At 45.9% G+C, this 23,972-nt stretch overlaps 1 long non-coding RNA gene and 1 pseudogene across 1 annotated transcript; both read left to right on the top strand.

The window, feature by feature from the left end:
* Positions 1–18,267, top strand: LOC120846198 (annotated as a pseudogene).
* Positions 18,268–19,659: 1,392 nt separating this feature from the next.
* Positions 19,660–22,407, top strand: LOC121832906. Its single transcript, XR_006077518.1, has 2 exons — positions 19,660–19,708; positions 22,323–22,407. It is a non-coding gene; the product is annotated as an uncharacterized LOC121832906 (long non-coding RNA).
* Positions 22,408–23,972: the final 1,565 nt, after the last annotated feature.

Below are 23,972 nucleotides of genomic sequence, written 5' to 3'. Positions count from 1 at the left end.
ATGTTTGCTCATGTGCGCTATGTGGAGGACAACCTCAAGGCGGTCGTGTCCGTGACGCTGATCCGAAACTTCAACCCCAAGAACGTTTCGGATTACGACAAGGCGCACCTGTACGAGACCTACTGGAGGAGTCCCCAGGGAACAGAGGAAGGGTATTATTCAGCCCTAATTCTGCAAATGGAAGGTAAGACACTTTTCAATATGAGTTAAGCTATACGCGCTACGTCGTGCACCTCGATCGGTAATGGATTTAAGCACGACGCGAAACTCCTGAAACACGACTGGTTGGAACAAGTTTCCGTAGTGGTGGTGTAGTATAGGCAATAAAGAAAAAAAAAAGTGGTCCTTTCACATGTTCCTGTCCCCGGTTGGGTCGGGTTCGATCCCCAGTGAAGATTACTTCTTTTTTTTTAATCCTTTTAAATGTTTGTTTTTGTTGAGCATGTAACGATATTTACAACATCTTTTTTTTTTTTTTTTAACAATGAACACACACACACACACAAATAAAAAAAATGTTGACGAAATTTTGCTGAACTAAGAGGACGGGACTTTCTTTCCGGAGGTGCAGTCGGGGACAGCGGGGCTTGGGTTGCCGGCTGGACGGGCATGTGGGTTAATAGTTTTGCAATTAGCAGCCGCACACTGTCGCCGCGAAGCACCGTGAACGCGGGCGGAGGACTGCCTTAAGACGCCCCCCAGTGATACCCTTTTTGTGACACTAAACAAATTCTCAACTTTCCACCCCAATACACGTATGGAGAGAGACTAGTTCTAATTCAAAACATGGAAAATGACAAAATAATTAGCAATTCAGTGCAGCAGGCCTCATGGAAAGATATCAAAATTAATCTACTAAATTTTTTTTTTTTTTTTTTACTTCCCCTGCTATCTGTCAGTTGTTCTACGAAGCTTCGAGATACACACGGGCTGATACGTCCGAAGGATAGTTGCATTGATATTGCAGACTCTTGATGAGCTGTACTCGTGTGATGGACAAGCGCAAATCATCTTCTGCGCTGAAAGGGTTAACCAATGCCTCTTTTGATGTTTAGTGATCATAAAAATGCATTTAATAAATCACTATACTTTTATTATTGAATATGTGGCTTACACGACTTACTCTTTTTGTGCATCGTGACGTTGCCCTGGAAAATAGAGCATACATGAACAACCGATTATGCGGTGGTCTTCGTGCAGCAATAAGCAAAAATTCTGAGCAGCAAATATCCTTCCTGCGTTCATCAGCAGTTGATGATAGAGTTTCAGTAAAAATCTCACAACTTAATTTCTTGTTTTTTTCTAAAACAGAAAGTAAGGAGGATATGATCCAGAACCTCCTGAAGTCAAGAGGCACAGCCCTTCCTGTGATCTTTGAGGACCCAAAGACTGCCATTCAGGTGACCTTCTACCTATATGTCTCAGATTAGTAGTAATATATGCATTTTCCAGGCAACTCACGCAATATCAAGGAAGGAAAAGGCACTTGCCCAGAAGGTTGCGAGAAAAAAAGAAATGAGGGCGATTCTGGGAAAGAGAAGACAGGTGGCACAGAGTGAGACGAGTGATGATGACGACGATCTGCCTCGAAAGCTGCTGACGATTGAGAAGCAGGCGAATGCTCAGCTTGAGAAGGAGCTGGAAAGGGTACGAGGAGAACTAGCGGCTTCAAGGAAGGAGTTGGAAGAAGAGCGGAAATTAAGAACAGCCCTTTCTTGGACGCTTCTTTCGAAGTTTGGTATGTGATAATGCTGATAAGCTTGCTTGTTAGCAATTATATAGAATGATCCCCAAGCCTCTAATTTGTGAATGTTCATACAGACGATGATGGACTCCACATCGCCAAGGCACGCCCACCATAACAGGCAAATGTCAGCTCGCTGGGGTCAGTTCTTTTCCTCCTCTTTATGAGAAATGCACCATTTGTAGCAGCTTCAGTAAATTGCATTCTTTTATGCGTCACGATTATAAAACATCTCTCCTGCTTTCATAACTACTGGTCGACATCTACAGGGCTCTACCGAACATTAGCACGACTCTCGCTGGAAAAAAGACTGCGACTCACAAACCACAAGGTGTGGCAGCTACAAGTGGCAGCCAGCTTGGGCAAGTTCTTGAGCCTTCCTTTCAGAAAGAAATTAGTAATTTTTTATCGTCTCGTCGTGCTTCTTTGGCGCTTTAGGAATTAAGCCTTGTTCACATAGGTTGAATGAGCTTGTCATTAGTAATAACTCCAGCTTTCATATCTTCCTATCGGCATCTTGACAGGGCTCGCCCCAGCATCAGCACGCCTCCCAGTGCTGGAAAGAAGACTGCAACCTACAAACCACAAAAGGCGGCAGCTGCGAGTGACGGCCAGCTTTGGCAAGTTCTTGAGCCTTCCTTTTAGAAAGAAATTATTTCCTTTAGATTTCCTCGTCATGCTTCTTAGGTGTTTTGGGAATGCAACCCTACTCTTTTAGGTTTAGCGAGCTTGTCATCACTAGCATCTTCTGTTTTCATATCTTCCAATCGTATATCGTGACAGGGCTCGACCCAGCGTCAGTATGCCCCCCAGTGCTGGAAGAAAGACCTCGTCCCACAAACCACAAGGGGCGGCAGCTACAAGTAACGGCCAGCTCGGGCAAGTTCTTAAGCCTTCCTTTCAGAAAGAAATTACTTTCTTTAGATTTTCTCGTCATGCTTGTTAGGTGCTTTGGGAATTCAACCATATTCTCTTAGGTTTAACAAGCTTGTCATTACTAACATCTGCTGCTTTAATATCTTCTGATTGGCATCGTGACAGGGCTCGACCCAGCGTCAGCACGCCCCCCAGCGCTGGAAAGAAGACTGCTGCCCACAAACCACAAGGGGCGGCAGCTACAAGTGGAAGCCAGCTCGGGCAAGCTCTTGAGCCTTCCTTTTCTGAGAAATCAACATGGCGATATGTTCTTTCCTATGCTGATCAGCTGCTTGGACGAATGAGGCATAGTTTTCTTGGTGTTATGAGCTTGTCATAGACAACATTTTTCTTCCTTTTATATATACCAGTCAGCCGAGTCCTGGGGTTCCGGAGCAAGTCATGGGCCCCCCTATTGAAGCCTTGGTGAGAACTTGCTATTTATTTCTGATGCCCCTGCAATTAGGTGTCTGTTTTTCTAACCTGCATTTGCATTACAGTCTAAAACATGTTTCTGAAAGGCCTGAATGTAAAGCAAACTTACAGGTATTTCAGTCATTGTACTATCAAAAATGTGTCAAAACACCTTGCTAATTGTGTAGTCCACATTGCAAGCTGATAAATGGCACCTTGTGCCGAGTCAAAGAAGAGAATCTCTTACTGGTGCTCGAAGGAGTTTGCTGAGTAGAAGCAGACCATGCAAAGGCATGTGGCAGGGATGTATTTCTGCAATTTTCCTGTTCGACAGCAGGTGTCACATGACACAAAGTGGCGAGTGTTCAGTGAGGGCTTGGTGGCAGTAGAGAGCATGGTTAAAAATCGCGCACAAAGAGATGAGGATGAACGAGGGAGGAACACAGAACACAGAGAGGCGCGCACTCACAACTCTCGTATAGTAAGTGAAGGAAAGAAAGGTGAAGCACAATTTTTGGGTGTATCTCAAAACGTCCCATTCGCATTTGAACCTTGCATATTTCATCCCATTCTCATTTGGTCCTCGTTTGAACCTTCTCGTAAGATCCGAATCGTTTTTTTCGCAACTGGGCCCATTCTCATTTTGCCCGTTATCTGGAAACGTCCCATTCGCATTTGGACCTTGCGCATTTCGTCCCATTTTCATTTGGTCTGACTTGTTTGAACCTTCTCATAAGATCCAATCGTATTTTTCGCAACTGGACCCATTCTCATTTCGCCCGTTCGCGCTACGACTGAGTGGCACAAGTTTGGCATGCTTTCAACGTCGTTATGCCTTTGCGACTTTGTTGATGAGCCTTACCTCGCTTGGGCCCCCAACATACCATCAGATATATTTTATGTGTAGAGGTACGCACTGAGAATCGTACAATGACACCTGCTTCCCTTCCTCAAAACAAACGACAAAAAATATTAGGAGCATTTAATTTGGAAACTTCATTTGAACAGAAATAGCATACATTATAAAAGTGGTGGCATTGTCCCAAGTCGAGAGACCTTAAAGGGCAACTCCGGTCCATACTTTCGATTTTGGGATTATGACTGTTTTTAGTGCAGTCAGCGTCCCTGAATTGCAAGGGGCAATTTTTTTTCTCGTTATTGTGCATAGTCTTAAAGATATCGACGCCTCAAAGTTCTGTTTGGGGCGCGGCCAACAAAACCGAAACTAGCCACTCGAGGCCCCGGCAACACTGGAAATGAGCCGCAATATGAACGTGACGTCAGGATCCATCTCGTTCAACGAGTACGCAGGCCGAGCGACACCTACCTCTGTTGCGCTAGCCGTCTAAAGATAGGAAGTAAGCTGATTTTGTTTTAATTCTTTATTCGTAGTTATCCAGCATATGTAGCAAGAGTGAGTACGTATACCCAAAAGCTAGCGACTGGAAAACCCATGAACTCGTTCAGTGCCGTACTCGGCGGCCGCCGCCGTGCGTGCGCTATGCCGTACTCGTCGCTTGTTTACCCAAAAGCTAGCGACTGGAAAACGAGTGAACTCGTTTGGTGCCATAATCAGTGGTTGTAACTTGGCGTGCGGTCTTCCGTACTCGTCGCTAGGCCTAAATTGTCGTCAGGGCTCCGTGGATGGAGCGGCGTTGCTCTACGCCGCGCTGCCAGTGACGTACAGTAATGGGGGCACTCTCGCTTTCGCGCTGCGGGTCTGTCCCAGACACGAAGATTTGAGGCTCTCCGGCGTGGGCCGCGGCGTCCGAACGCACGTGTGCTAGGCTGTACACGTCTGTTGTTGTTTTTTTTTCGTTTTTTTTTCCTTGGGTGCGTAAAAGCCGAAATCCAAAGTTCACTCGTCGAACCACGTTCACCCACACCTTTTCCGATTTCCGGTCCGTTGGAAACTTGTGAAAAAGCACTTCCGGGTTGCGCAGCGGGTTGTTGGAGCAGCCCACAGCGCTACAAGTTGTACTCGGCATCTTTCGAGGAATAGCTGGGCAGTCTTGGGCACACCGATTTGCCCGCTAAAACGAGTCTTGGAGTCCTCACAAGCAAATAAACAAAAGGCTATACCGAAGCTACACGGGCTACGGATAAAAGCAACGGCTAAACACGCCAATCACAAGCCGAAGTAGCGGTGGTAACAGCTCAAAAAAGCGCAATGCGCGCAACGCCTGGACCGGAGAAAAAATTGAGAACGATACCAACGTCATGGCCCAATGTTGCTTTAGCGATCGGCAACCCGCTGGCCGCTCGCTAAGGAGCAGGGGCTCGCGGCGGCTCGCATTTTTATTATTGGCATTAGTTGAGAATGGGGCATCCGCGGGACGCAATTTTTTGGCTGGGGTTGTATTTTGTGTCACTAGAGCGATGCCGGTAACTTATTTCATTTTGCGTTTTGGCCGGAGTTGCTCTTTAAACGATGTGACATTTCGGAGTATGATCTGGCTGCGATAAATAGTTGGTCTGTTTTATTGTCAGCTAGTAGCTTTTCACGACGACCTCGACGTACTGCTAAAATCCCTAGCAGAGAGAGTATGCCGGTAGCGTGGCACGCACACACACACACACACAAAATATATCAATGTATTTATTAATATTACCCGAGAAAAGAAAACAATTTCGGTATGGAAAGATTCAAGTGCGACGAGTCCAAGAGAGAAGATCCTTTTGAGAATGGTTGCTTTGAGAAGGGCCAAGTGAGAAGGGCGAAACAAGAACGGGCTCAAATGATAACCACCCCAATTTTTTACAGGGGACACCGGCACCAGGTTGTAAGCAGTTTAGTCGCAGTGAAATGTTCGCAAGAAGGCAACTTCTTGCGAACATTAGACAATAGAGAGGTTCTGCAGGGATGCTGGATGATGTTGAGCAAGGTTCCTGAGCTCAGGACCTCATTTGTTCTTGCTGTCTGCTGAAAATTATCATGCTTGTGCTACGTCAAAATTATTATGGACGATTGTGGCATCTATGCATGGAAGCAAATTTATTGCACGCATGGGGGATCTGTTGGGTCCAACAAAGTTTTCTTTGCTGGCAAGTCATCTTGGTTGCAGCTGTTTTCATAGTGAGCAGTTTTTCGCAGCATTCTGGGCACACAGCAGAAAACCATTCTGGGGACCATGGCAAGGACCAGGACAAAAATATTGAGGCGGACCTCGGGGAGGATCTTGTTGAGTGCGCCGACTGGGACATCGATTGGGACATTGATGAAGATGTTGGAGGCGACGCCGGAGGCCACTTCGCAGAGGACGGCGGAGATGGAAACGAAATTGATGAAAACATTCGAGGTGGCGCCGCAGATGGAGACGCCGTCGGCGAGAACGACAGCTCTTCTATTCCACTTTTCCAAGTGCAGGAAGGACAAGTAAGTATTTTTCTTGAGTCAGTTGTGCATTTTTTATTAAAATGATAAATGAAACCCCTTGTACTTCTACATTATTTTTATTGGGCAGTCTATGCAGTTGTATTGATTGATTTTATGGAATATATACAAGGACTGAAATAGTTTTTAGACAGCATATCATGTATCTGTGCAGTCTGCTTTCATTCACAGCTTTTGAAGTTTCCTCCTCTGTGCATTTTTTAAAAGCTTAACAAGAAATGTGGGGATCTCAATAGTGGTTTGAATTTAACTGCTCTCTGTGATTTAAAAGTGCATGCATCACAGGCTGTGCAACAATGTTCTAATCTTTTCAGATTCATGTGGGGTCAAATATCTTTCTACTGAAAAAAAAATTGAATTCGTATTTGATGCAAAAACCGACTCGATGTGCGTTAAGGACGCAGCAAGGACCATCTGGTCTACAGCAGAGCTCCTCGAGCGCAGCGTCAGTGGGAAACCTTGTAAGAGGTACCTGAAACTGGGTGCCTTGGGCAAGAAGAGAATGACCCCTGAGAAGAAAGGGGCTGTTTTGAGTAAGTGGTTTCATAGCTCAATTTTCTAAGCTGCTCGCAAGTGTTTCTAGTGTAGAAATTGAAAGCTCTATGCTCATTGTCACCTCCATATAAAAGCATGTTTCACACTAAATTCACATGTGCCGTGAAGTCGTCAAAGCTTGGCTAAGGGGTTTCTCCTCCAATTTTTTTCATGGTCTCTGATTTTCCTTGTACTTGGTTCAACACACCGATAGACACGGTTGAACTCAAATAAAATTTTGTCTCGAAGTCATTCAATTTTCATGCATGGGGTTGCACCGTTTTATTTTTTCAAACTGAAAGCCACTACGGACAACACTGAAAAAGTGATGTCAGTAAGAGGCATAGGTTCGGTGTTTGGGCGGTTAATCTCGTTCGCAACTGATTACACTAAGCTCCACGGTGTGAAACAAATGCTATTGAATCCCATTCCAATCTTGACTACCCCGCAGGGGGCACCTGTGAAAACAGGTGTTTGGAGAGTGGCGTCTCCACGGACCCCGAGCTCCGCAGGGGGCGCCTGCACCTTAGGTTCTAGGTGCTTGGTAAGTAGCGTCACCACGGACCCCAGCCACTTTGGCGACACCACAGACCCTGAGAAAAGTGGCTAAGACCCACCCACGTCTGGCTGTGCGTGGCGAGCCCGTGTCCGGGGAAAAGGGCATCCTGGTGGTTGAGCTGAGCCCGGGGTAGGTTTGGACCCTTCAGGGCCCCCCGGGCGAGGCAACACACCACTTTGGCCCCTGCTTCCTGTAGACGGGTGTCCTGGCTTGGCCCGACCAGGATGATTCAGTCAGTCGCCACATCTTCTACTATCCCCTCTTATCTTTCTCTTTTCTCTGCTCTTCTTTCTTTCATATTCACCATCTTTGGTGGCAAGGGCTAACCTTGGGTGGCGATAGACCCCTTGTCTGGACCCGCACTAGGTTATAGTGTCTTGGTAGCACTGATAGCGTAATGTCGTCAGCAAAACCTTTATTGCTATGGCGCATTACCTATCCCCATGTTGGGCTCCGTGGTGGGTGGTGCGCTACAGACACCGAACGCCTCCCCATTTCTCATGGGTTCCAAGCAAAACCAAAAAGCCTGATCGGGCCCTGAAAAGGGTCCGGACCGAAGTACACGTTATGAAAGCATTTACACCTGTGGAGAAGTTTCCTCGATTTCTTGTTATGCATTCTGAAATGGAAAAACCCTTATCCAAGTTATCCCCTTTCCTGGTTTCAAAGACACTTGAATCTGTGATCGGAAAGAATTTTAAAGCAAAAAAAATGCCATCTGGAGATCTCCTCGTTGAAGTTGTGACCTCTCAACAATGCTCAGACCTGCTGGCACTCAACTTGGTTTCCGACTACAGGGTTACTGTATCATCCCACCGCACTTTGAACACTATTAAAGGCGTAATATCAGAAGATGACCCTCTAGAATCCCCCGAGGAGGAAATTGTCGATGGCCTTCGTGACCAAGGAGTCATAGCTGCAAAGCGAACTTCGTTTCGCCGGGACGGTCAGGAGATTAGGACAAAGCATGTCATTCTGACTTTTGAGCTGAGAGCGCTCCCAGAATCGATCAAAGCGGGGTATCTAAACTGTAAAGTACGGCCGTATGTGCCAAACCCTCAGCGTTGCTTCCACTGCCAGAGGTATGGCCATAGCGCCCTGAGCTGCCGTGGAAAGACAACGTGCGCCAAGTGTGGCAAAAATTATCGCCCTACAGAGAATTGCTCGAATCCACCTTCCTGCATCAACTGCAAAGAACCTCACCCGGCTTATTCCTAATCTTGCAAAAAATGGAAAGAAGAAAAAGAAATTATATCACTCAAAGTGAAAGAGAACATTTCGTTCCCCGAAGCCAGGAAGCGATTCTCCTTCCTGCAGAAGGGGCCTTACTCTTTGGTGGCACGTGCAGGGGGTGCGCCATCAAAGTCTTCGGTAGGAACCCAGGTCGGTCCTAATGACCTGGGGATTCCACCACCTCCCCCTGCCTCACAAAGATTCGGTCCACGACTCCGTTTGTCGTTGGAACCGAAGACATCACAGGGGCCTCCAGATGGTGCAGAGGCGAGGGATGCCTCTGTGCTAATGGAGGGGAGACAAGAGGAGAGGCGGCAACAGCAGCCTCGGGGAGGAGGCATTGGTGCCTCCTCCATTCCAAAGGACGGGCCGTCGAACGATGTGCCTGCCTTGGTTACTCGGACCCCTCCCAGGAAGAAGGAGGGTGTGTTTTGTGTTAAGGCGCTAGGAGAGGCCTCGACATCTAAGGAGGTACCCGTACCAGCTGCTCCCTCAGCCGTTCAGCCTGAGGAGGAGCGGATGGAACTTGGTGAACCTCCTCCCCCTCGTTCAGTCCCACCTGATGACACCAGGCTTAAAAAGTCTTCCCAGAAAAAGCTCAATCCACGAGTAACTGCACCCAAACCGCCCCAGGGCACCTAGAGCAGGTTTCCTTTTTTGTTTTGTTTTACTTTAAATCGTTTTTAACATGAACACATATAGTTTTATACAGTGGAACTGTAGAAGTCTCCTGCAAAATATTGATGACATACATTTCTTTCTAGATGAGCTACAGCCCATTGCTGTGTGCTTGCAGGAGACGTATCTTAACAATACCCATACAAATGTTTTTAATCATCACCGCGTTTTTAGAAAGGATCGGGATTCAGACCACTCTTCTGGTGGTGTTGCCATTGTTGTACGGAGTGGCATAGCATGTGTGAAAGTTCCTCTGCGTACATCACTAGAAGCAGTTGCGGTACGTGTTCTTACCGATCGTCTCATTACCGTTGTGTCCTTGTATTTATCACCTCATCGTCAACTGCATCTTCATGAACTTCAAGGATTGGTTCAGCAACTCCCAACGCCTTTTTTAATTTGTGGTGATTTTAATGCTCACAGTCCCATGTGGGGCAGTAAGCGCCTTGACTCTCGTGGCGCTGTTGTAGAAAGATTTTTACTCTCGTCAGACATATGTCTTTTAAATAAGAAAGAACCAACATTTTATAGTTCCACTCATAATTGCTTCACATCCATTGACCTCTCCATTTCATCACCATCAATACTTCCCCGTTTTTCTTGGAAGGTTTTAGACAACCCTTTTAGGAGTGATCATTTCCCAGTTGTAATCGAAAGCCTCGTTCCTCTGCCGACTATTTTAAAACGAATTCCTAGGTGGAAACTGGACAAAGCCGACTGGGCACTCTTTAAACTTGATGCAGTGCTTGATCCGTCAGTTCTAGCAAATTTGTCACCTGAAGAAGCGACAGTGTATGTTACGGAGCAAATCATAAGTGCCGCCCAAGACGCCATTCCTCGCACCTCTGAAAATTTACCCAAGAGGTGTAGGCCTTGGTGGAATGAAGACTGTGCTACCACAAGGAAAAAGCAGCATAGGGCATGGGATACCTTTCGGAGGTACCCTACTTCTTCAAATAGGATAGCATTTAAAAGACTAAAAGCAAAGGCCCGATGCACTAGGAGGAAAGCTAAGTGGAAGTCCTGGACCAAGTACATTTCGTCCCTAAATAGTTTTGTCTCGGAGAAGGAAGTTTGGGATAGGTACAAAAAAATCAAAGGGGACTACCGTTGCTTTGTTATTCCTCTATTTAGCTCCCCTTCTACTTCGCTGAAAGATGTTGCTAATGTGCTTGGAGAGCACTTTGAGAATGTTTCCAGCTCCCGAAATTATCGTATGGAATTTAAACGTTTTAAAGCAAGTGCTGAGTGTCACCGTATGCCCATGTCCGGTTGTAGCTCTGAGCCATACAACACTCCTTTCACAATGCAAGAACTAGAGGTAGCTCTGGGCTCCAAAAAGAGATCGGCTCCAGGCCCTGATGGAATCCACTATGAAATGCTCCGTCAGTTGTCTCGTGAATCGCTGAACACATTACTAGGTTTTTTCAACTATCTGTGGGAAGCAGCTTACTTTCCTCAAATCTGGAAACAGGCGCATGTAATTCCTTTGCTGAAAGCTTGGAAGGACCCTTCGGACCCACGTAGTTACCGTCCAATCGCGTTAACGAGTTGCCTTGGCAAAACCTTCGAACGCCTTATTAATAGGCGGTTAATATATATTTTGGAGCATAACCACTTCTTTGCTAATAACCAATGTGGCTTTCGAGAAGGGCGGTCTACTTTGGACCACATAGTCCGTCTGGAAACAACCATACGTGAAGCTTTCGTAAATAGGCAACATTGTGTATCCGTTTTCTTCGACCTGGAGAAAGCATATGATACGACATGGCGGTATGGTATCCTTCATGATTTGTATGCCTCTGGTGTACGTGGTCGCATGTTGCGGTGTATAAGCAGTTTTCTCACAGGACGCTCCTTTCAAGTTCGACTTGGCACCACACTATCCGACCAGTATATCCAGCAAAAAGGTGTTCCGCAAGGAGGTGTACTGAGTGTCTCCTTGTTTGCCGTAAAGATAAACTCGTTGTCAAAGGTAATTCCACCTTCTGTTTCATACTCCCTCTACGTGGATGATATTCACATCTCTGCCTCTTCTTGTAATTTGTCTAGCTGTGAGCGGCAACTGCAGCTTACCATCAACAGAATTAGTAAGTGGGCTGACGAAAATGGGTTTAAGTTTTCAGCTGATAAGACTATCTGCGTGCCATTTTCTCTGCGTCGGGGGCTGTTTCTAGATCCAGAACTGATGCTAAACAGGGTTCCTGTTAATGTAAAAACAGAGCATAAATTTTTGGGCATAACGTTTGATAAAAAGTTAAACTTCGTTTCCCACCTGAAGGACCTGAGAAAGAAGTGCCTTAAATCAGCTAATATTCTTAAAGTCTTAGCGCACAAGTCATGGGGATCCGACAGAATATGTCTGCTACGCCTGTACAACTCCCTTATCCGGTCACGTCTGGGCTATGGTGCTATAGTTTACGACTCAGCAAGGCCTTCTGCACTGAAAATGTTGGATCCTGTGCATCATCTCGGTTTAAGGCTCGCTACAGGTGCCTTCCGCACATCGCCCATTCCTAGCTTGTACGCTGAATCTAATCAGATGTCACTTAGGCACAGACGACGTTATCTTGCTGTGACTTATGCTTCCAGAATTTTGTCCTATCCAAATCACCCAACGTACGGTGCCTTGCAACATTCTCGGTTTGCTCGTCTTTTCGAACATAAGCCCAGGGTTGTACCACCTTTAAGTCTTCGCCTTGAGGACATTTGTACATCTCTTGACCTCATCCTTGACGAGACCGACCTTTTGCAGAAGGGTGAAAATGAAGCTCCGTGGAGTACGTTGCCCGTCTTTTGCGATTGGTATTTTACTAGATTTAATAAACATAACGTCCCCGCAGTGGTGATTCAGCAAGAATTTCTTGAGGTGCAGAAGAAGTATGGTAACCACTCCCAATTTTATACCGATGGTGCCAAATCATTGCATTTTGTAGGGTCAGCAGTATACTCTGAAGGATTCAGTAAGGTTCAGCGTCTCAAGGAATGTGCAAGTATTTACACGGCAGAGCTCTATGCAGTGTTGATGGCCTTGGAATATATCCTCATCAGCAAGACAATGAAATCTATTTTATTCGTGGACTCTCAAAGTGTGCTCACCACACTTTGCTCAATAAAGGGAAGTAAAAATAGACTGGCACAACTTGTCCGATCTAAGGTACAATCTGGTCTGCGGCTTGGCCTAGACATAAAATTCTGCTGGGTACCTAGCCATGTGGGGATCCTAGGTAATGAAAGAGCAGACGAATTGGCCACGAGCTCTAAGCACCTACTGCCAACCACCTCACAGATTCCATTTCAAGACATGAAGCCCTTGGTAAAATCATCAGTTTTCCAGCTATGGCAATCAGAGTGGAGTCTGGAATGCGAAAACAAACTTCACAGGATTAAACCAGCTCTTGGTATGTGGGAGAGTGCATCCCACAAAACCCGCCGCCTTGAAGTTTTTTTGTGTCGTCTTAGAATTGGACATTCCTTCCTCACCCACAAACATCTGCTCAGGGGCGAAGCCCCACCCCTGTGTGATGAATGTGGGGAGCGTTTAACAATTTTACACATTTTGTGGCTGTGCCCAGGGCTTGAGCAAGAACGACGTACACATTTCCCCGAGTTTTTTTCACACCAGATTCCTTTTCACCCAGCGCTGCTAATTGGGGAGACTCCTATAGTACCATTTGATCGTGTCATATATTACTTAAGAAAAACCGGCTTCCTACTGGAGTTGTAATTTTAACTCTGACTTTTAACCTTGTCATATGAACCTCTTTTCGATAATTCATATAAAACAGTCCTGAGTATGTCCCAACTAAACAAGCTTGGCGCAGTATGGCCATAGTAGCTTTGCGCCATAAAGCCCGCAATCAACAACCAATCTTGACTAGTAAGCAGCACCAAACAAAATCTGCGACGTGCTCTATTTCTAGACTGCCCTCTAGGCCTGCATGTCAGTGTGTCTGTAATGTCACGCTTCTGGACAGCACAGGAAATTTTGAATGTTTTGTTTTAGCACCATTTTTGTTCACTGTTTTCTCTATTATTATTCCGAGTCTCGAAAAGGGCAAGGACCGTGTATTCAGGAAATGTAGTTAGTTCGGGTAGACCAAAAATTCGTGGGGTACCCCTTAAAGCACCCTAGTTCTAGGGTATTATAGGGAGGGGCATATCAGCGAATTACAAATTTCTACAGAAACAAAGAACAAGACAACGACGACGACAACAAGAACAAAAATGACATGCTGTCAGAACTAAGATAGTAGAAGCAACCAAAAACACAGGAAAGCTATGCTGCATGCGCATACGATAATGGAATTCCTGAAAATCACACGTTCTGTGATAGAGACTAGCATCTCCGGAAGATTGTTGCAGTCCACAATAGACAATTTGCTATTTTCCCAAGCACCCCGGCCCACGCGCAAGTAATTGTGGGAGAGACTGTCCCTCGCCTGGCCGCTCTGCCTTGAGATCCCATTGCCGTGTCGCTTGCCTCCTCTTAATCCTCTGTTTTTCGATTTCATTACCTGTTTTTATGTGTTCAAGTGTATTTTTTATTGCTTCTCAGTGTTTCTATTCTCTTCTGCGAGCGATATTTCTTGTACATATATAGTATTTGTGTGTTTATTTTTCCTTTTTCGACGGGGGTGCCGACGGACAACACGCCGCTTCGCGCGTCGTTCCCCGGGTGAGTACTACCGTTGCTACCGATTTTTATCGCACTGTTAGCTGTTCATTTTGGTTCAATTTGACCCGCGTGCAGTCGAGACGAGCTGTTTATGAACACCCGCGCACATGTCATAGGGATACGCAGAGCTCTGAATCAACAATCGCAACGCGAGAGCCGAGTGTGCAGTGATATGGCCGCCCGCGCTCGCTCCGTTGACTCGCACTGTAGCGTATGCCTTCGAGTGCCGCTTACTTGACCAAGATACAGCACGCCGCTTTGTCGCCGTGAATAATTTTTATAAATGCCTGCAAAACCGTAACACCGTTCGATGGCATATCCAACGCTGCGGCGCCAGACAACTGCACGCAGCAGAGCGCAGTTGTCAGCACTTGCAAAAGGATATTTGCAACTGACAACCACTTAGCAGATAGATTACGAAGGCATACTATAAGCGCATATAAGCCACGACGTTGGGCCACCGGCGCTTGCGAAAGGCTCGCGTAGCAACACGCAGTTGTCAGGCGCCGCAGCGTTGCACATGCCTCAGTTTCGCAAACATTGGGACAAATGATTCGCTGCGACAAAGTGGCGTGCTGTATGTTGGTCAAGTAAGCGGCACTCGAAGGCATACGCTACAGTGCGAGTCAACGGAGCGAGCGCGGGCGGCCAAATCACAGCGCACTCGGCTCTCGCGTCGCGATTGTTGATTCAGAGCTCTGCGTATCCCTATGACATGTGCGCGGGTGTTCATAAACGGCTCGTCTCGACTGCACGCGGGTCGAATTGAACCAAAATGAACAGCTAACAGCGCAATAAAAATCGATAGCAACGGTAGTACACACCCGAGGAACGACGCGCGAAGCGGCGTGTTGTCCTCTCGGCACTCCCGTCGAAAAAGACAGAATGAAGACACGAATACTATATATATACAAGAAATACTGCGCGCAGAAGAGAATGGAAACACTTAAAAACAAAAAACAAAAATACACTGGAATAGATAAAAATAAGTAATGGAATCGAAACGCAGAGGATTAAGAAGAGGAAAGCAACAAGGCAATGCGATCTCAAGGCAGAGCGGCCAGGCGAGGGACAGCCTCTCCCACAATTCCTCGTGCGCGGGCCGGGGCACTTGGGGGATTTCGCAAAAGGTGTATTGTGAGAAGTAGGAGTGAGTTGTTAAATGCATTAGTTGAACCGGATAGGCGCTGAAAGTAGTAGGAGTTGACATGGCGACTGCGCAGGAGTTTGAAGGAATAAACTTCTGATAGTGGAATGATTGTGATAAGAATTGTTGATTAAGCAAAGAGTAAAAGTAGATATATCTAGGTTTGTTTTATTGCAAATAGATTTCTGAAATTGTAATTTGACAAGATGTAGCAGGGTGCTCGATTTTGGACTGCTTCATTTCGTTTCACAGTGAAACGTATACAGTGTAGACCGCATGTGACGTATGTTGCGGGAGTCGCGAAAATCCGCACTATAAGCGGTACCGCGCTATAACCAAAACATCAATTTTTCAGGCCAAAATACATGACATGAGACAACTTACCTTTGTAAAACAATTTATTTTATGTTAGATGAAAAATAAAGCTTAGTTTGAGGAAAGTCTTTATTTCACCAGACTAGTACACTTCTCTCTCAAGTGTGTCACGCATTTTGAAAGAAATGAGCGACTTTTGCCTGGCGCAGCCTTTTAACGGCGTCGCGGGTTGCGGACGGGCGTTGCGAGCGTTCAGGATTGCTAACCCTAATCACTTTTCTCCGGCGATGAAAACGCGTGAAAATTCGCATCCTTTATACGGTATGCGCCAGTAATACCTTCAACTTGAGCACAGGCATGAAATGCTCCAAATAAGAAATCCGGGCGATGTTCGAAAAGCACAAATGCTTAGAAGCACCACTGTAGTCGAAGTAAACAAACACGACGACACGGGCGTTTCTGCCGTCTTGAGAGCGCCGTCACGATATCGCCGCACGAGTATGTGGATCTTCCCTTCTAGTACGTGCTGGGTTATCATAGCGACACAACGAAAATTCACAGTCAAGGATAGGGCTTTTACGCGGTACGATGAGCTTCTACCAAAACTGACGCCATGTTTGCGGATAGAAGCAGCCGGCCCGCGACCGGCATGCAACGCGCGCGAACACTTCTCCTCGACCTGCGATTGGTCTGTCGTTGCGGTTGTTTCCAATGCAGCGGAGGTACGCACGCACGTGAACGACACGTGCGTGCGTCCCTCCGTCGCTATGGCAACTAAAGCCTTTCTCTTCGCTTCTTCGAGCAACCTCCTTGCCCCGCGAGTGCCGTTTGCGGCTCGCGCCGTTATCTAGTGTCGCACAGGGAAGCGTGCTAGCTGCGTCGGCGCGGTCGGGGGGCTGTTGCAGAAACCGCACTATAACCGGTATTTCCCTTCATGCGCCTGCATTTTAAGCGGTATGTAATTACATGGAGTTCTATGGGAGGCGAACCGGTGGTTTAAAAAAGCCGTGTTATACCCGGTCCTGCACTATGAGCGGTTACGTTGTAAGTGGTCGATACTGTACTACTAAACTGTTATACAGCGCAGTGTCAATCAGCTTTTAGAATTCCAATTGTTTTCAGATATGTACAGGAAGTACATCCAGGACAATCCCTCCGTGAAGGAGATAGCCGTCCTGGCCGACCCAAATCTCTCTCCCGACAAGAGAGTGGCTGCTGCCACAGCGATGAGGGAAGCTCGTCTCAAGAACATGAACAAGTACATTGCTGAAATGTGTAACGACCAGCAGAAGAAGTAAGTTGGGTGTATTATAGTGCCAGCATTCATTTGCGTATTAATTTCCCTATAAAGTGTGGAAAGAAATGCCATATATGTTCTACGTTAGAATCCTGACTTATGTATTATTGAGGATAATTTGACTTACAAATAGGATTTTATGATCACCTGCTCTGTTTGTAAACCTTTGGGTGCAGTGCAAGCAAACATATGTTAGCACAGCATATCTGTTCCCGGTGTACACGTTTTCCTGGCTGTTATGTTCATGAGCACCAGTCTTGTTGAGCTCCCATAGGAATATCTCCATTAATTTTCCGTCTTTTGAATTCGCGTTCCAAAAGTTTCTTCCGAGTATCTGCCTACACAACCAGGCAACACGTTGGGTTGTGGAGTAGCCAAGTTTGGCCTGAGATGAAACGACAGAAATCTGTTATAACATGCAAAATGTATATTTTGATTCTTTCTCTTTCTCATGAGTATGATGAAAGTTGTATTCTAGTCTCCCTGCATTTTTAATCTTTCTACCTCTCTATAAATGGTAAAAATGCAGTACTTCAGGACAAAATATTCTAGATGCAATTATGACTGTATTAGCGGCGATGAAAACTGAAGGTAGTTGGTTGTTTTTTTTATTTTGGTCATAAGCTGTTATAACTCAGCTGTATGAGTAGCTATTAGTGTTTTGGCAACCTTTATTATTGCGTTGATATTAATGCACTAGAACCCAGATAACAGTGAAAAGATGACAGGGTCCGTCTGTCGACAAACCAATGGAGAGGGAAGCGTATTGGGTAGAGAGGAGGAGAGTAGTGAAGGACAAAGGCGAGAGGGAGGCGACATCACGGGGTTGAAGCCTGTGAGTGCGAGCGGCGCGGGGAATGAGAACGGGTGACGTCAAGGCGCAGCATGCCGAGTGGTGGGGCTCCAGTTGCTGGGGCGAGTCTGAACTGTGCGGAGCGAGTATGCCTTCGTTTGGAAAAAAATTAAAGGAAGACCCATTGGTGGATTCTTAGGAAATCCGTTAGCATTACCTTTCGGAAACTCCACACGTGACCCTTTTTGGGAAGTGCTAACACTGACCCTGTAACGAAGCCATAAAGAGGCAGCAAAAAATAGAGGAAGCCAAAGAGTAAGCCAGGACAGAAAAGTGATGAGGTCATCGTTAGCATTTCCCAAAGGGGGTTATGTGTGGAGCTTCCCAAGCGTCATGCAACACATTTCCTATTAATTAAGTACACATTTTCAGGGCTATGCATACAAGAGCAAGTCAGACATGCTAAATTACCAATCCGGTTTCTATTCTGCTTTTGAGCTTGCAGGGACAAACTTGCCCGAGCACTTTTCGTGGAGGAGGGTGAGGTAAGATCATTAAGACTTTAATGGGCAATTTCTCGTGAAGGGTTGAAAGAACGTTAGTTTTAGACACTGTCATAAAGCAGGATGGGGGGTCAAACTTGGGTTTATTTAGATATGCTGCATGCCTTAAAGTGCTTTAAAGGGCCCCTCCAACAATATTTAAGCATCTGCTTTTTTTGCGCTTTCCGCCTTTTTAGCGGCTTGGGAGATGCTGGGAACAAAAACGAAACCACAAAATAATAGTGTTTCGTATGGTGGCGCTGTGTGGTGCTAAATGCAAGCGACTGTTGACGTGGAGTAACCTGTTTCAGTGACCAGAGTCATCAAACGTTTCTCTCTGGGCATGGAACAATATTTTTGATTGTGTTCCCCGTCCTTATTCTGTATAAAAGTTGTTTATGTTGAGTTTTGAGAGCATTGAACTAAATAGAGTTTCAAAACTTGTGTAAACAACGAGAACAGAACATAGTTGACTTGCCCCCGTGAGGAGCAGTGCCATGATCCCACCATTGGAGGTTCTTGATACGTAATGGAGTCTGTTTTCTTGCTTGATTTTGTCATTTTAATATTTTCATAACTTCTGGAATAATGGGAATTTTGTAATGAAAATTGTTCCTTCATGTTACAAAATCGTCAAAGGGTCGGTCTCACCGCAAGTTTTAACCAGTAAAAAGATTGTTGGAGGGGCCCTCTAAATATTACGCCTGAAAAGAGATTTCTTTTTCCTAAAAGTTTTGGAGTCGAAACTGGCATATCTTTGGGCTTAAAGGTATGTCGCCATGTTTTAGAAAATCCTTTTAGATTTTGATCTTCAAACATGTACATTATGTGTGCCTTGTGAGGGGCAGTTTCGTAAAGCCTTTAGGTGTGTTATCCAACTAAAAATAAAACTAATAATACTTTTTAATTAAATGACCCCAAATATCCGTGTTATAACAACCGTAACGCGATTCGGGCAGAGGCACGGGAAATGGCTTGGTCGTAATGTAGATGTATGAGCAGACTGTCCGGTGAGCTAGAACCTTTAGATTGTCGTAAGTGTGCTATAGCCAAAGTACCAAAACTTCTGTCATTTTGGGTGGTGGTGTTTCAATTCAAGCATCATAACATCAATACTTATTTGTAATTTTCAAATATCCTAGTTGGTTGCACAATCTAATGTGTAGGGAAGATCTGTACCAAATTTGCTTTGAAAAATGTTTATTTATAATAATGTTACGGGCGTTCTCACAGCGAGAAACCTTAGAAAATCAAGTTTTGAGGAAAGCAAAACTCGTCCTAATTTTTCGAAGCTGTTATTTCTACCATGTCCAGAAATACAATTGCTCTACTGGCGTGAATGCGCGAATCCTTTCTATGTTAATTGCATAGCCCCTTTAAACCATCTCATCCTGTCCTCAAAATGTTTCTAATTACAGGAGCCCTTCAGTGGTGCTTCAACCTCGGGGAGCTAAGAGAAGATTCAGTGAGTGCTATCACAACACTTTCTTCTAATACTAATCTTAAAACGTCCCTAATGGATGATGCAAGTGGCACCTCTTGAGGCAAATGAGCTTGCTTTCTAGTCTCTTGGTGAATTTGGATAGTCAATGTTCAGCAAGCTATTACCGGGCACTAGGCAATAGCATTTGCACGATCAAAATCCTGCAAGCGCGCGCTGTTCGAGTGGGCGTTCTTTGGCCAGCTCAGGTAAATTTCTGGCACTTTTTTTCACCCAAGCACCAAACAAATGTTGCTGGTGGGTACCAGGCAATATCCGGTGTGATTGTAGCCAGATTACAAGAATAGATCAATGACGGAATTAAACTAAAAAGGCCTCGAGCTGTTTGTGGGCACATTAAGCAAAAATAAATAAATAAATAAATAAAGTATCAAACTAATCTGTAGTCATTCGGCAGTTACTGATCAAGTCAAATGAAGCCATTTTGAGTTGAGGCACACAACATAAGCAAAAATGCTTTAAGAATGAGGGCATGGGCGACACTGCCGATAACCACCTCCCATCTTGCATAGTCGATGCCATGACTATCACCCGTTTTTTTTTTAGCAGAATGCTTTTATAGTAGTTAACCTCACTTTTTCCGAGTGCCACGTGCTCAGCTTCATCGTCACAGTTTTACGTTGGCTACTTTAGTCCAACTGGTCACTCCTTGCAGTCTACCAACAAATAGTTTTGCCCTCCTAGACACCCCTTATCTTTAATTTATTTGAGACGGGTACCTTTACAGTTTGGCGAATCAGTTAAATACATATCAACAGCATTCTGATTAAGACAGTTTGCTACACAGTGTGAAAAACAACTACCAATTTTTTCTGTTTCTTACTGGTTCAGTCAGATGTGAGTGTGACGAAATGGAAGAGGGCCGAGTCTGTCTTCCAAACTGCGTGTACTTTCTTTTCTGGGTTGAGGCCAAAAATCGAATGGTACAGTAAACGTTTTGTTTCGAGATACAGCGACCTGGCAATCCGCACAAAAAAAAATACCGGAGGTTCTCCTTGCGGGGAAGAGGCGAAACAATCTGCCCGTCTAGCATTTTGAAGGCCACAGTGTGTCACCGACAGATTTCTGCCTGTGCTGCCAGTAAAATTTTGCCAGTGATTGGCCGCCAAAACTTGCCATTTTTGATGAGTCGGACTCAACACCAGCTCTTATTTTTCTTAAAGGTCGACGTACGGTTCGCACATTTAAAGCAATAGCTTTGTGGACGACACTTTGCGGAGATATTGAGCTCGTGGGCTGTCGTCGCAGCTATCAACAGCACACACACAAGCTTCCCCCCGTCCTTCCCGCATGAAGGACTGCCACTCACTTTTACCCTCGCCTCTCTCTTTTTAGACGGAGGTCTCCCACGAATAGAAAGGAGTTTACCCGTGCACATCCACAGGCTTTCCACACGGTGTGCATGCAAACTGTGCTAAAATTAACTGTTGGACTATCATAAAAAACTGACGCACGAAGGACGAAGCACAAAAAAGAGAAGGACACAGGACAAGCGCTTGTCCTGTGTTCTCTGTCTCGTCTTTCGTGGTTTAGTGTTTATATAGGTTTCGGGGGAGAGCTGTTCGCGGAGGTAAGATGCCGCGGGGGGTGACTGCGTCGCCGCTTCAAAGGCGCTTACTCCGCCGAGGCCGTTGTCGAGTGCAGGCAGCTTGGCTAGCTTGGCCACTCTGCGAAAAGTGTCGAGTGGGACACGGATGAACTTGCGGGCAGCCAACGACTCTTGATAGCAGATGCCCCCTTCATATCTATACTTCAATTCTTTCATCCGCATGTTCTTCCCGTAGAAACGACCGTGTCACGGGTGACCAGGTTCACGCAAAACAACGGCCATAATTTCTTCTACAGACCGCTACTATGAGAACACCATCGCACATGCAATAAAGTATCGATGCAAACCGACACTTATGTGCACGTGCGATGGTGCACAGTGCACACGCCCGTGCCATCACGCGGTATGTGGAAATATTGCTCTTGCACTACAATAAAAGAAACATTGTACACCACCGTTTTCACAGTTTCTGCCAGCATTTCACCAGCATTGCACGAATATCACACAGCTATCACCACTGTCATTTCTACCTTCATTCTGGCCAAAAGGTGCCAATTTTTTTGTATATCCCTCTTTCCTAGCTATATCCTTTCCACGTCTCCCATCCATAATGTAACTCCCCCTGGCAGTTTAGGAGAGGGGATTGCTTAGAGATTAACTCCCCTGCAGAATATCAAGGTCGAGCATCAGTCTTTAAGGGGAGGGGTCATATGTAATATTTTATGGGACTGACAGATAGGAAAAAGACATGTCACTGCCTTGATTGGAGCTATTGCTGCCTACGCTGTCCATTTACATGGCCTCTGCTTGAGCCCCAAAACTTTATTTACATTCGGTCTAAGGTAGCAATACATCCGTTGTCGTATTCAAGTTTATCCATGGAGAGGGATATTACCATATCTTCTCTGACATCTATAGCATCTAGAGTGTGGGGGAATGCACATATGTGCATGTGCCCATGCTCCTGACTAGCAGTGCCACTGGCTGTGGTGGAGGAGGCACCTGATCTTCCCTTTGTTAACTTTTCAGGTGTTCAGGTCAACGGTCATGTGCTCAACTCTTTTTCCTGTTTTCTCTTTGTCTTGGGCTTGAAATAAAACAGGTCTGTATGTTTTGTGTTGTTTCTTTTAAAGTGATAGCTTTACGGGTGACACTTTGCAGAGCTTGTGGGCACGCAAGCTTTCTTCCCTTCCTTCCCACGTGGAGGGCTCCCGCTCATATGTGCCCTTGCATGTGCGCACCCTCCTCCTTCTTAGAGGTTATGCACGGGGATTTCTTTCGTGGTGCACAAGCTTGCGAGGGCACCGTTTGAGGAGGATCCGTTGCATTGAAGGCGCCTACTCTGCCGAGGCCGCTGTTGCATGCAGGCAGCTGGGCTAGCTTGCCTGCTCTGCGGAAAGTGCTGAGTAGGAAAGATGAACTTGCGGACAGACGTCGACCCCCAATTCTTTAATCCGCACCCCCTTTTTGTAAAAAGGCTCGGGATGCACCTAAGCACTTAGTTGTGAATGTGAACGTAGAAAGGTCCCGGATGTAGGCGACGGCGCTGCGGTCGTACGGACTGGAGGATCCGACCGGTTTCGAGTGTTCCCAAGGCCTTCGGCGAGCAGCTTTGGCTTGCGGTTTGGCTTTTTGGCGGTATGGCAGCGTAAAGAGGCTCCTGTTCTGACCTGATCTTTACCCCATGTTTGCTGTCGTTTGTGGCCAATGAAATCTCATGCCGAATAAGTGTTTAATCGCGCAGCGAATGCAATGCGAGCCGCCCTGGCCGCCCGCTTCACGCAGCCTATCCAGAACATGCTTTAGTGGCGCCCTCTTGAGCCGTCGACACGGAGTGCGGCAGCCCTGAGAGCTCGCTGAGCTCACTGCCCCTCCTCTAGTTCACAGCCACTCAAGCAACCAAGGACGTCTTGAAGGAGGTTATTTTTTTGCTTGTTTTTGTAATTTTAACTTGCCTATAACTTTTAAAATAAAACGAAATTCGAGAAAAGAAATGTTTTGCTAAGTTACTACGTTCAGTGCACTCAGGTTCGGTGCAAATTAAAAACCAGTAAAAAAAGTCCTGGCAGGGCCCCTTGAATGCACGTTGCAACAGATCATTTAGAGGTCTAGCGTGCTCATGTAGGCCTTAAGGTCTCATTATATAGATGGGATCCTGTATGCGGATACAGATCCTATGTAGCTATACGAAATCGTGTATGCGGGTCCAGATCCTATATAGCTATACGGGATCCTGTATGCGGGTCCAGATCCTATATAGCTATACAGGATCCCGTATGCGGGTCCAGATCCTATATAGCTATACGGGATCCCGTATGCGGGTCCAGATCCTATATAGCTATACGGGATCCTGTATGTGGATTTGGGTCCCGTATATGTATATAGGATCCTGTATCCAATAGCATCGTATAAAATTTATACAGGACCCATATGAGATATGTATGCAGGTTTTTTCAATAGGGAAGACGGGCCGGGGAGGAGGAAGCAGGCGGAACGCTAAAGAGAGAAGGAGGTTTTCCCCTCTCTTCTCCAGCGTTCCGTCTGCTTCCTCCTCCCCGACCCGTCTTACCCTCGCCCTTCGTTCTTAGGTTGCAACGGACTACAGTGACTCGTAGAACAACTTGTATAACATTGTTATTTTGCTGAGTATTCTGCAAAACAAGTTCGTCAGACCACTTT

This window comes from Ixodes scapularis, unplaced genomic scaffold (assembly GCF_016920785.2).
Source record: "Ixodes scapularis isolate PalLabHiFi unplaced genomic scaffold, ASM1692078v2 PGA_scaffold12__126_contigs__length_90152505, whole genome shotgun sequence".
Taxonomy (NCBI): domain Eukaryota; kingdom Metazoa; phylum Arthropoda; class Arachnida; order Ixodida; family Ixodidae; genus Ixodes; species Ixodes scapularis.
This window is presented reverse-complemented; position numbering and strand designations above follow the sequence as displayed.